Genomic DNA, 12426 nt, shown 5'->3' on the forward strand with positions numbered 1-12426 from the left:
TCCACACTCACTTGCGCTGCGTCACTGCGGGGGAAACAATGAATAATAGGCGTAGGGGTGTGATCTGGACCTAGGTAATGCCCCCAGTGTGCCAAGGATGCTCATTTGCATATCTATAATAATAATAATGAATATGTAAGAAAAACATTGCAACGGATGACAATATAAACGGTACCACCGTGTTCAGCGCCACAAGCGCTATTACCCAAAGCGGGTTAGTGTGGACCTACCTGAGGATGGTTTCCCTTGGCATTGAGATATGATGTCTACAATACTCAGCGTGGCACAACCCTGTCCATCCTGGCATCGGTGGGTATCCCTAATGTTATGTGACTTGGCACAGCTCAGGAAGTAGCAGTAGTCAACTCGTGACTACCATATAGACAACTACTCTCAATATGGCACACACCATGCACAATTCTTCGGCTTTCTTGTATCTCTGCTTGCTGTCAGTGAAATACCAGGAATGGTCTGCAGCCTGTGGCAAAACTACAACTCCCAGCATGCCCTGACAAACCCACGGCTGTCAGGGCATGCTGGGAGTTCTAGTTTTACCAAAGATGGAGGGAACAGGTTGCAGATTAGTGCTATGAAGCTATTTGTCAGCCATAGCCTGTGCCCAGGTCTTTGGCTTTCTTATATCTCTGCTTGCTGTCAGTAAAAAAAACAGGAATGGTCTGCAGCAAAGTTTTGCCACAGATGGAGGGAACAGGTTGCAGATTATTGTTATGAAGCTATTTTCCAGCCATTGCCTGTGCCGGGTCTTTCACTCATATCTCTGCTTGCTGTCAGTGAAAAAACAGGAATGGTCTGCAGCAAAACTACAACTCCCAATAGGAATGGTCTGCAGCAAAACTACAACTCCCAGCATGCCCTGACAGCCTTCAGCTGTCAGGGCATGCTGGGAGTTGTAGTTTTGCCACAATTTGAGGGAACAGGTTGCAGAGTAGTGCTATGAAGCTATTTTCTAGCCATAGCTTGTGCCCAGGTCTTTGGCTTTCTTTATCTCTGCTTGCTGTCAGTGAAGAAACAGGAATGGTCTGCAGCAAAACTACAAATCCCAGCATGCCCTGACAGCCGAAGGCTGTAGTTTTGCCACAGATGGAGGGAACAGGTTGTAGTAGTGCTATGATGCTACTTTCCAGCCATAGCCGGTGCCCGGGTCCAGTGCGCCCTCCCCTGATATCTCTGCTTGCTGTCAGTGAAAAAACAGGAATGGTCTTGGTCTGCAGCAAAACTACAACTCCCAGCATGCCCTGACAGTCTTTTGCCAAAGATGGAGGGACCAGGTTACAGATTTGGGCTATGAAGCTATTTTCCAGCCATTGCCTGTGCCCGAGTCTTTTACTCTCTTATATCTCTGCTTGCTTTCAGTGAAAAAACAGGAATGGTCTATAGCCTGTGGCAAAACTACAACTCCCAGCATGCCCTGACAGCCGAAGGCTGTCAGAGCATGCTGGGAGTTGTAGTTTTGCCACAGATGGAGGGAACAGGTTGCAGATTAGTGCTATGAAGCTATTTTCCAGCCATAGCCGGTGCCCAGGTTTTTGGCTTTTTTTTTTTTTTTTCAAAAATAACATGTTTTATTAACTTTGTACATATTTTCGAAGCCAGTTTTCTGCTTGTTATTTCTTGAGATCAATATACAGTATATTTACACTATGTTGACGAGTGTACAGTGGTCCCTCAAGTTACAATATTAATTGGTTCCAGGACGACCATTGTATGTTGAAACTATTGTAAGTTGAGACCATAACTCTATGGAAACCTGGTAACTGGTACTAAAGCCACCAAAATGTCATCCAAAAATAGGAAAAAAGTGAGAATTAAAGAAAAATAAGTAGATAACTAATAGAGATAAAGCAAATCCTTACATATAAAAGTAAGAAAGATCTGCTGGGAGCTGTAAATCACTGTCTATGTCAGTGTTTCCCAACCAGGGTGCCTGCAGTTTTTGCAAAACTACAACTCCCAGCATGCCCGGACAGCCAAAGGCTGTCCGGGCATGCTGGGAGTTGTAGTTTTGCAACAGCTGGGGGCACCCTGCTTGGGAAACACTGGTCTATGTAGAGGAAAGGAATTTCTTCGTGGTCCTGTACAGTACACAGTGTCCTAAAAAAGTAACATGGAGCCGTCCTCATCTGGTGTCCAAAGGAGCAGCTAACCCTGGTACAGGTAACATGTAATATCTCCCTGTACTGTAGGGGGCGCTACCAGACACCAGTCAGTGCATATGCTTCAGTAATACAGGTAAAGAGTACAGAACATGTAATACCTCCCTGTACTGTAGGGGGCACTACCAGACACCAGGCAGTGCATACACTTCAGTAATACAGGTGTTTTACAAGTAAAATGCCCATTCTGATTGGTCAGTTCTTTCAGCCATTGACACGTTTCACAGATCTGGACTGTCTGTAGCATTGTATGTTGAGTCTGGTTTCAACTTGCAATGGTCCAGAAAAGACCATTGTATGTTGAAACTATTGTATGTTGAGGCCATTGTAAGTTGAGGGATCACTGTAATTGAAAGGGTTAGTATTTTCACAGCCAGAATAACCCCTTCAACCACTTATAAAAACATAGGGATGAGGTAGACTCAGAAGCTGTCACCAAATCCTCTGTAGCAGGCATCCACTGTAACCTGAACCCAAAGGAGGAAACAGTAAAAAACACAAAAACAAAAAAAAAAAAAACACCACTGTGTGTATTTACTTTTTGCAGCGTTATCAATAATATGGTATTCCCATCTTGCTGAGAGGGCCTTTGGCTTTCTTATATCTCTGCTTGCTGTCAGTAAAAAAAAAAACAGGAATGGTCTGCAGCAAAACTACAAATCCCAGCATGCCCTGACAGCCGAAGGCTGGGAGTTGTAGTTTTGCCACAGATGGAGGGAACAGGCTGCACAGTAGTGCTATGATGCTACTTTCAAGCCCTAGCCTTCGGCTGTCAGGGCATGCTGGGAGTTGTAGTTTGCCACAGATGGAGGGAACAGGTTGCAGATTAGTGCTATGAAGCTATTTTCCAGCCATAGCCTGTGCCAAGGTCTTTGACTCTCATATCTCTGCTTTCTGTCAGTGAAAAAACAGGAATGGTCTTGGTCTGCAGCAAAACTACAACTCCCAGCATGCCCTGACAGTCTTTTGCCAAAGATGGAGGGAACAGGTTGCAGATTTGGGCTATGAAGCTATTTTCCAGCCATTGCCTGTGCCCGAGTCTTTGACTCTCTTATATCTCTGCTTGCTTTGAGTGAAAAAACAGGAATGGTCTATAGCCTGTGGCAAAACTACAACTCCCAGCATGCCCTGACAGCCGAAGGCTGGGAGTTGTAGTTTTGCCACAGATGGAGGGAACAGGCTGCACAGTAGTGCTATGATGCTACTTTCAAGCCCTAGCCTTCGGCTGTCAGGGCATGCTGGGAGTTGTAGTTTTGCCGCAGATGGAGGGAACAGGTTGCAGATTAGTGCTATGAAGCTATTTTCCAGCCATTGCCTGTGCCAAGGTCTTTGACTCTCTTATATCTCTGCTTGCTGTCAGTGAAAAAACAGGAATGGTCTGCAGCCTGTGGCAAAACTACAACTCCCAGCATGCCCTGACAAACCAAAGGCTGTCAGGGCACGCTGGGAGTTGTAGTTTTGCCACAGATGGAGGGAACAGGTTGCAGATTAGTGCTATGAAGCTATTTTCCAGCCATTGCCTGTGCCCGGGTCTTTGACTCTCTTATATCTCTGCTTGCTGTCAGTGAAAAAACAGGAATGGCCTGCAGCCTGTGGCAAAACTACAACTCCCAGCATGCCCTGACAAACCAAAGGCTGTCAGGGCACGCTGGGAGCTGTAGTTTTGCCACAGATGGAGGGAACAGGTTGCAGATTAGTGCTATGAAGCTATTTTCCAGCCATTGCCTGTGCCAAGGTCTTTGACTCTCTTATATCTCTGCTTGCTGTCAGTGAAAAAACAGGAATGGTCTGCAGCCTGTGGCAAAACTACAACTCCCAGCATGCCCTGACAAACCAAAGGCTGTCAGGGCACGCTGGGAGTTGTAGTTTTGCCACAGATGGAGGGAACAGGTTGCAGATTAGTGCTATGAAGCTATTTTCCAGCCATTGCCTGTGCCCGGGTCTTTGACTCTCTTATATCTCTGCTTGCTGTCAGTGAAAAAACAGGAATGGCCTGCAGCCTGTGGCAAAACTACCACTCCCAGCATGCCCTGACAGCCTTCGGCTGTCAGGGCATGCTGGGAGTTGTAGTTTTGCCACAGATGGAGGGAACAGGATGCAGAGTAGTGCTATGATGCTACTTTCCAGCCATAGCCGGTGCCCGGGTCCAGTGCGCCCTCCCCTGACCACAGCGCCCGGTTGAGCTGGCAGCGGCCTACTACTTTCCCTTGCCACTCTCCTAGTCACAAGCCCAGAAACACGCACTCAACTGCGGCTGCCACCCGGGCGGTGACCCGGTCCTGGAGGTGTGACGGGTCCGTGTAGGATATAACAGAGTATTGTTCCCTCACGTACTCACCCGGTGTCTCCAGCCGCCTGACCGGCCGCACTCAGCCTTTCTCCATAGCGACAGTGTAAACCCGGCGCCAGCGAGGCAGACGGAGACCTGCTGAGGGGAGAAGTGCCGCGGCTACAGCGACGCCTGACGGTAACAGGCGGGACTGCGAGGCTTAGGCTTTTCCACATATTTTTTTTGTTTTGTTTTTTATTTAAAATAAAAAAAAAGTCACAAAAAACTGCCCTGCCATTCTGTACCCCCAAGATGCCATTTTTGTCGCGCCCCCGCCCCAAAAAATTAGTGGGTTTTAATTTAGGCTTTTTTTTTTGTTTGTTTGTTTTTTCTCTCCCCTGCCTTTTTCTCATAACAAGTCATGTGATTCTTTTATCACGTGACTCAATGATTTCTATGGAAGAAATGATGGGGAAAAACACTAATGCAAATCCCACATGAAGTTTTTTTTTTTTTCTCCCATAGAATTATATGCAGGGCTCAAGTCCTGCAGGAACTCATGGGAATGGAGTTCCTGCACTTTTTCCACAGCAGGAACGCAGTTCCCATTAGCAGGAGTCCTGCAGGACCAGCCCTTTAAAGGGGTACTCCGCTCCTAGACATCTTATCCCCTATACAAAGTATAGGGGTTAAAATGTCTGATCGCAGGGGTCCTGCTGCTGGGGACCCCCGCTATCTCGGCTGCAGCACTCCAGACATCCGGTGCATGGAGCGAGCGAGCAGTGTCGGATGACTGGTGATGCAGGGCAGAGGCTCGTGACGTCACAGTAATGCCCCCTCAATACAATTCTATGGAAGGGGGCGTGATGGCCGTCCCACCCCCTCCCATAGACTTGCATTGAGGGGCCGTGACGTCACGAGCCTCCGGCGCTGCACCCAACACTCTAAACGAACACCAGGTGCAACAGGGAGAACATGGTGGTCCCCAACAGCGGATAGGGTATAAGATGTCTAGTACCCCTTTAAGTGGAAATCTTGGGTGAGTTCCCACACTTTTGTTCCCAGGACTTGACCCCTGCTTATATGTTCATTTACTGCCTATTGATTTCAATGGGATTCTGCAGTCCCATTCAGAAAGTGGAATTTCGGCTGTGGGCATTCCGCAAAAAATACCTTTTGCGGACATCCACAGTGGAATGCCATTGAAGTCAATGGGGCCTGAATTTCACTCAGCGAATTGCTGGCATCTCAGCCAGCGGTTCGTTGAGCAGCAATGTGACACGCTGGGTCCAGGTGGGAGACTGGAGCAGTACACAGGAGGCATCGCTGGAGCACAGGAGGTAAGTAGAGTTTTTTTTATTTTTTATTATTATTGTACTACTTTAACCCCTTAAGGACACAGCCCTTTTTCACCTTAAGGACTGAGCCCTTTTTCGCAATTATGACCACCGTCACTTTATGAATTAATAACGCGAAAACGCTTTTACCGAATACTCTGATTCTGAGATTGTTTTTTCGTGACATATTCTACTTTATTTTGGTGGTAAATTTTCGGCGTTAATTGCATCCTTTTTTGGTGAAAAATCCCAAAATTTCATGAAAATTTTGAAAATTTAGCATTTTTCTAACTTTGAAGCTCTCTAATTGCAAGGAAAATGGATATTCCAAATAAATTTAATTTTTCTTCACAAACACAATATGTCCACTTTATGTTGGCATCATGAAATGGACATATTTTTGCTTTTTGAAAAAATTAGAGGGCTTCAAAGTAGAGCAGCAATTTTCAAAAATGGCATGAAAATTGCTAAATCTGAAGGGACAGATGTTACAGAACTACAACTCCTAGCATGCCTGGGCAGTCAAGGCATGCTGAGAGTTGTAGTTTGGCAACATCTGGAGGGCTACTGTTTGGGCACCACTGTAACAGTGGTCTCCAAACTGTGACCCTCCAGATGTTGTAAAACTACAACTCCCAGCATGCCCAGACAGCCTTTGGCTGTCTGGGCATGCTGGGAGTTGCAGTTTGGCCCCCCTAGTGGTTGCCACAGTAAAGATCGATTTACTTTCACTTTCAATCGGGGCTGTTGCTGACAACTCCGATCAGCCCTATTTTCCGGGTGATCGGGTCACCAGAGACCCGATCAGCCCGGAATTGGAGAAAATCGCATGTCTGAATTGACATGCGATTTTCTCCGATCGCCGACATGGGGGGATCTCAGGACCACCCTGGGCGATGTGCCAGGGTGCCTGCTGAATGATTTCAGCAGGCATCCGGCTCTGGTCCCCAACCGGCTAGCGGTGGGAACGGATTTCCCACGGGCGTATGGATACGCCCTCAGTCCTTAAGGACTTCGAATGCAGGGCGTATCCATACGCTCTATGTCCTGAAGAGGTTAAAAAAAAAAAAGCTAACTTTTTTTTAAAGAAACTGTCAGCAAAGTCCCCCGCACTAACCAGTGATTTTGCACATGACCATTCAGTGGCACCTGTGGAGTTAGGATAGCGGCCTCGGGCACTGTGACGTCTCAGCGCTCAGCCTCCTCATACATATTCATACAATCCCCTCCGCTTCCTCGCTCTGTATTTACTATTACTGTGCATTTGCCGATGATCCAAGATGGCCACGGCCATCATCAGCACATGCGCAGTAGGAGTAAATACAGAATGGGGAAGCGGAGGGGATTGTATGAATATGTATGACCGGGCCGAGCACTGAGACTGACACAGTGCTCGAGGCCGCTATCGTAACTCCACCCGTGCCACTGACTGGTCATTTGCATAATCACAATTAGTAGGGATGTCCCGATACAATTTTTTTAAGACTTAGTATGAATACCGATACTTTAATTCTAGTACTCGCCGATACCAATTACCAGTACTTTTATTTTAAAGGGAATCTGACACCAGGGTCTCTGGTGCTGCTTACCGTTCTGATATGTGGGTCCTTGTGTGCAATGGAGGCGGCTGCTGTAGTATGAGCCAAGATTTCTCTCTTCTCCATTGGGCAGAACAGGGAATTTGCTTTGGCGGTGAGACCGATGTCTCCGGAGCGATTGCGCTGACGTTCACATGGTGAGCAGCGGTAGAAACTGGGTCACCTGCACTATCTACCTATAAATTGAAATGAGTGCAGGTGACTCAGGTATCCCATTGGAGGTAGTATAGATAGTTGCAGACATTAGCAGCAGCTCCCTGTAGACAGCAGCCCCCCTGTAGACCGCAGCCCCAACCCTGTAGACTGCAGCTCCCCCTTGCAGACAGCGCCCCCCTCTTTTAGACAGCATCCCCTCTTGTCCCCCTTGTAGACAGCTCCCCCCCCTTGTAGACAGCTCCCCCCCCCTTGTAGACAGCAGGCCCCCCCTTGTAGACAGCACCCCTTCATGTCCCCCTTGTAGACAGTGCTCCCTCTTGTCTCCCCTGTAGACAGCAGCTCCCCCCCCCCTTGTAGACAGTGCTCACCTGCAGCTGTCCTCGGGTGTTGCCGCTCCGTTGCCCCGTTCTCCCTTTTTCCCTTCCATCATCATTGAGTCCTATGGAGGAGCATGTGACATACACGTCACTCTGCTTCCTCCGTAGCGTTACGCTGGGCGCAGGGGAGGAGGTGGATTTACGTGCGTGTCACATGCTCCTCCATGGGACGCCATGATGCGGACAGGAAAACAGCAGCGGAGCTGCGCCGAACTGCAGCAGGTATCGGACATGGTATTGGGGACATTAAACGAGTCCCCGATACGATGCAAATGCTGGGTATCTGCCCCGATATCGATACTAGTATCGGTATCGGGACATCCCTAATAATTAGGGTCAAAACGGAGGAATGCCGCAATGGATTTGGGCTTAGTAGGTAGCATTTTAATCAACATCACCCGCGCTACCGCTGGTAAGTGCGGGTGACTTTGCTGACAGCTTTCCTTTAATAAAATTGTCCTCTTATGACCCCTATAACTTTTTTTTCCCCGTTTACAGGGATTTATGAGGGCTTATTTTTTGCGCCGTGATCTGTAGTTTTTATCGGTACCATTTTTGCTTTGATGGGACATTTTGAACGCTTTTTATAATTTTTTTCTTTTTTATTTTATGGTGTGATTAAAAACCAGTATTTTTGGTGTTTAGTATTTTTGTACCTTTATGCCGTTTGTCGTTCAGAATGGGAAAATAAGGTTGATTTGATTTTTTTGATTAGGAGAGGGGGTTTTATATAATTTTACAAACAACTTTTCACATTACACTTTTTAAGTCCTCATAGGGGACTTTTATATGTAATCATTAGATTGCATTTACTGTAAAGTTCTATGCCTATGACATAGCATTATACAGTATTATCGGCGATCCACTGATATAGCCTGGCTAAACCCAAGCTATATCATTGGATCGGCAGCAGGAGGTAGGTAAGGGAACCCTCCTTTGCCATTTTAGCTGCCAGAACATCTATCACGTTGGGGGGGTTCAGTGAGCTCCACTGAGCTACCAGGAACTTTCATTTTCTCTTTAAGCGCCATGATCGGCATTGATCACTGTGTCTAAAGGGTTAAATGCCGGTCAGAAGGGGACGACCTCTCTAATTTTATTGTACAATGTGTGGCGCAACAACAAAAAAAAAAATTCTTTATGGTGAAAAATGTTAATAAAAAATGCAATTTTGCTAATTTTGCGTGGTTTTATATTTACGCTGTACACTTTATGGTATTTGTACACTGTACATCTTTTACTTTTTTATTTATTTTTTACACTTTTTTAAGTCCCCACTGGGACTATTTATTGCAATTGTTTTACTTACTAATACTGATTAGTGCAATGTATAGGCATAGCACTGATCAGTGTATTCTGCATTCTGCTTCTCTGGTCTGCCAGAAGACAAAAATGAGCTCTAATAAAGCCTTGTTTACGGAAAAATAAATAAGTTATAGGAGGTCAGAAGAGGACAAGTTTGAGCATACTCCATTTCTTAGAAAAAGTACATTTTTTTTTTAAGTCGTAAAAAAAACCTAAACCCATATAAATTGGGTAGTATTGTACCGTAATTGTATTGACCTACAGAATAAAGGTAACGTCGTTTTAACTGTAAAGTGCACTGCGCAGAAATGAAATCCCCAAAATGTGGAAAAATGCAGGATTTTTTTCTATTTTGTCCCACAAATATTTTTTATTCTTTTTTTTTTACTGTAGATTTTTTTTTAACCCCTTAAAGGTCGGCACGCACTTTTCTATTTTTATCCAAAATAAAAGAAAACAAACTTTCTCTTACCTGCCAACGAGCCCCCGGAGCTCCGGTACAGGTGTTCGGTCCCCGGGCTGTATTCTTCTTACTTCCTGTTAGCCCGGCATGTCACACGGAGCTTCAGCCTATCACCGGCCGCAGCGATGTCCCGCCTCGGCCAGTGATAGGCTGAAGCTCCGTGTGACGTGCCGGGCTAACCGGAAGTAAGAAGAATACAGCCCGGGGACCGAACACGTGTACCGGAGCTCCGGGGGCTCGTTGGCAGGTAAGAGAAAGTTTGTTTTCTTTTATTTTGCAGCCCGGACGGGATGAAAATAGAAAAGTGCGTGCCGGACTACTCCTTTAAGGCTACGTTTCCAATTGTTTTTTTTTTCTGGCAGTTTTTGGAAAACTGCCACTGCAGTTTTTGTGCCAAAGCCAGAAATGTATTCAAAAGGAATAGGACATATATAGGAAGGACTTACACTTCTCCTCCCTTATGGATCCACTTCTGACAGTGGCTGTATTCCAAAAACTGCCAGAAAAAAAACCAAGCGGAAACTTAGCCTAAGGACTCATTTTTTCACTTTTTTTTTCCAATTCTACGCAGTGTACTTTTTGGTAGAAATTACATATTTTCTTTATTCTGTAGGTCCACATGATTACAATGATACCTAAATTATATGTTGTTTTTTTTTTTTTTTTACTTCTTAAAAAAAATTATAATTTTTTGTACAAAAATAAGCACATTTAAAAATGTCTCTTCTGACCCCTATAACCTTTTAAATGTTTCTGCATACGAGGATGTGTGGGCTAATCTTTTGCACCGTGATCTCAAGATTTTATCGGTACCATTTTTGTTTTGATGGGAATTTTTGATTACTTTTTATACATTTTTTACGGTTATACAAAGTCACCAAAAATATGCCATTCTGGACTTCTATGCACACGGCGATACCACATATGTTTATTTTTTGTTTTACATATGTTTTTGTTTTTATGGGAAAAGGGGGGTTGATTCAAATATTTTTTGAGGGAAGGGGTTAAATAACATTTATTAACAATTTTTTTTACACTATTTTTTTGTCCTTATCGGGACTATTACATGCAATCCTTAGGGTCTATTCATACGGCAGAATTTCAGTTTGCAGAATTCCGCCTCAAATGAAAGCCCAATAGTCTTTTATGGGATTCCGCACTCCCATTCAAACTTCTGAATTTCCACACCAATTCCGCACAAAATCTGCACAAGCCAGAAACCACCCAAGGAAGCGGAAGCAGAATTGGTGCGGAAATTCTGCCGTGTGAATAGACCCTTAGATTGCATACACTGAACAATGCTATGTCATTCTCCCACTTAAGGCATCGCAATCAACTTTGATTGCGGCGTCTAAAGGGTTAATACCAAACATCAGCCTGATCGGCGATGTCTGGCATTAGCCGCGGGTCGTGGTTGCCGATAGCACCAGGTATGAACCCACCAGATATGAAGAGCACTCAGCTCCTGAGTGCTCTTCATATAACGGGAAAGGGCAATGGACGTAAATATACATTCATTGTCCTTAAGGGGTTAAATAATGTGGATGTGTGCCATGAAAAACAGCGCATACATCCAGCCATGTAAAGTACGTGCTACATGCTTCCACTTCAAGTAGGGTCTCATACCCAGTGAATTTCGGCACTTTGGGGTCATCTCTCCCAGGGCACTTTTGCCATAGATTTTGCATTTAACCCCTTAAGGACGCAGACCATTTGGGCCTTAAGGACGCAAACAATTAAATTTTTACGTTTTTGTTTTTTCCTCCTCGCCTTCAAAAAATCATAACTCTTTTATTTTTTCATCCACAGACTAGTATGAGGGCTTGTTTTTTGCGCGACCAGTTGTCCATTGTAATGCCATCACTCACTTTACCATTAAATGTATGGCGCAACCAAAAAATACTATTTGTGTGGTGAAATTAAAAAGAAAACCGCAATTTTGCTAATTTTGGAAGGTTTTGTTTTCACGCCGTACAATTTACGGTAAAAATTACATGTGTTCTTTATTCTTTGGGTCAATACGATTAAAATGATACCCATGATAACAACATACTTTTCTATTACTGTTGCACTTAAAAAAATAAATCGCAAACTTTTTAACCAAATTAGTTTGTTTAAAATCCCCCTATTATGAAGACCTATAACTTTTTCATTTTTCCGTATAAGCAGCGGTATGAGGGCTCATTTTTTGCGTCGTGATCTGTAATTTTTATTGATACCATATTTGCTTATATAGAACTTTTAATCCATTTTTTATAAATTTTTTTGGGAATAAAATGTTATAAAAAGGCATCTATTTTGGACTTTTTTTTTATTTTTACGTTCACGCCGTTCACTGTACGGTATCATTAACATTTTATTTTAATAGTTCAGTTATTTACGCACACGTTGATATCAAATATGTATATAAAATATTTTTTTAACACTTTTTGAGGGTGAAATAGGGAAAATGGGACAATTTACGTTTTTATTGGGGGAGGGGGTTTTTCAATTTTTTTTTACTTTTACTTTTATTTTTACACTTTAATAGTCCCCATAGGGAACTATTTATAGCAATAACTCGATTGCTAATCCTGTTCAGTGCTATGTATAGGACACAGCACTGATCAGGGTTATCGGTCATCTGCTCTGGTCTGCAGGAAGGCAGCGGAGGCAGGTGAGGGGACCTCCGTCTGCCGTGCTGGATGATCTGATCGCCACGGCAGCGCTGCGGGCGATCCAATCATCCATTTTAGTGACCGCGATGC

The 12426-nt window shown here is 44.5% G+C and overlaps 1 protein-coding gene across 2 annotated transcripts in view; it reads right to left on the minus strand.

Moving 5' to 3' along the window:
• SLC35E2B (solute carrier family 35 member E2B) overlaps positions 1-12426 on the minus strand; it is a 71662-nt gene that overhangs the window by 57522 nt on the left and 1714 nt on the right. The window contains exon 1 of one of the 2 annotated variants that reach the window (XM_056543067.1): positions 4513-4653. The exons of the other annotated variant lie outside the window; for it this stretch is intronic. The gene's annotated coding sequence lies outside the window, so the exon portion shown is untranslated. Of the gene's footprint in view, positions 1-4512; positions 4654-12426 lie in introns of those variants that run through there. 2 annotated transcript variants of the gene reach the window in all.

This window comes from Hyla sarda, chromosome 10 (assembly GCF_029499605.1).
Source record: "Hyla sarda isolate aHylSar1 chromosome 10, aHylSar1.hap1, whole genome shotgun sequence".
NCBI classification, from domain to species: Eukaryota; Metazoa; Chordata; class Amphibia; order Anura; family Hylidae; genus Hyla; species Hyla sarda.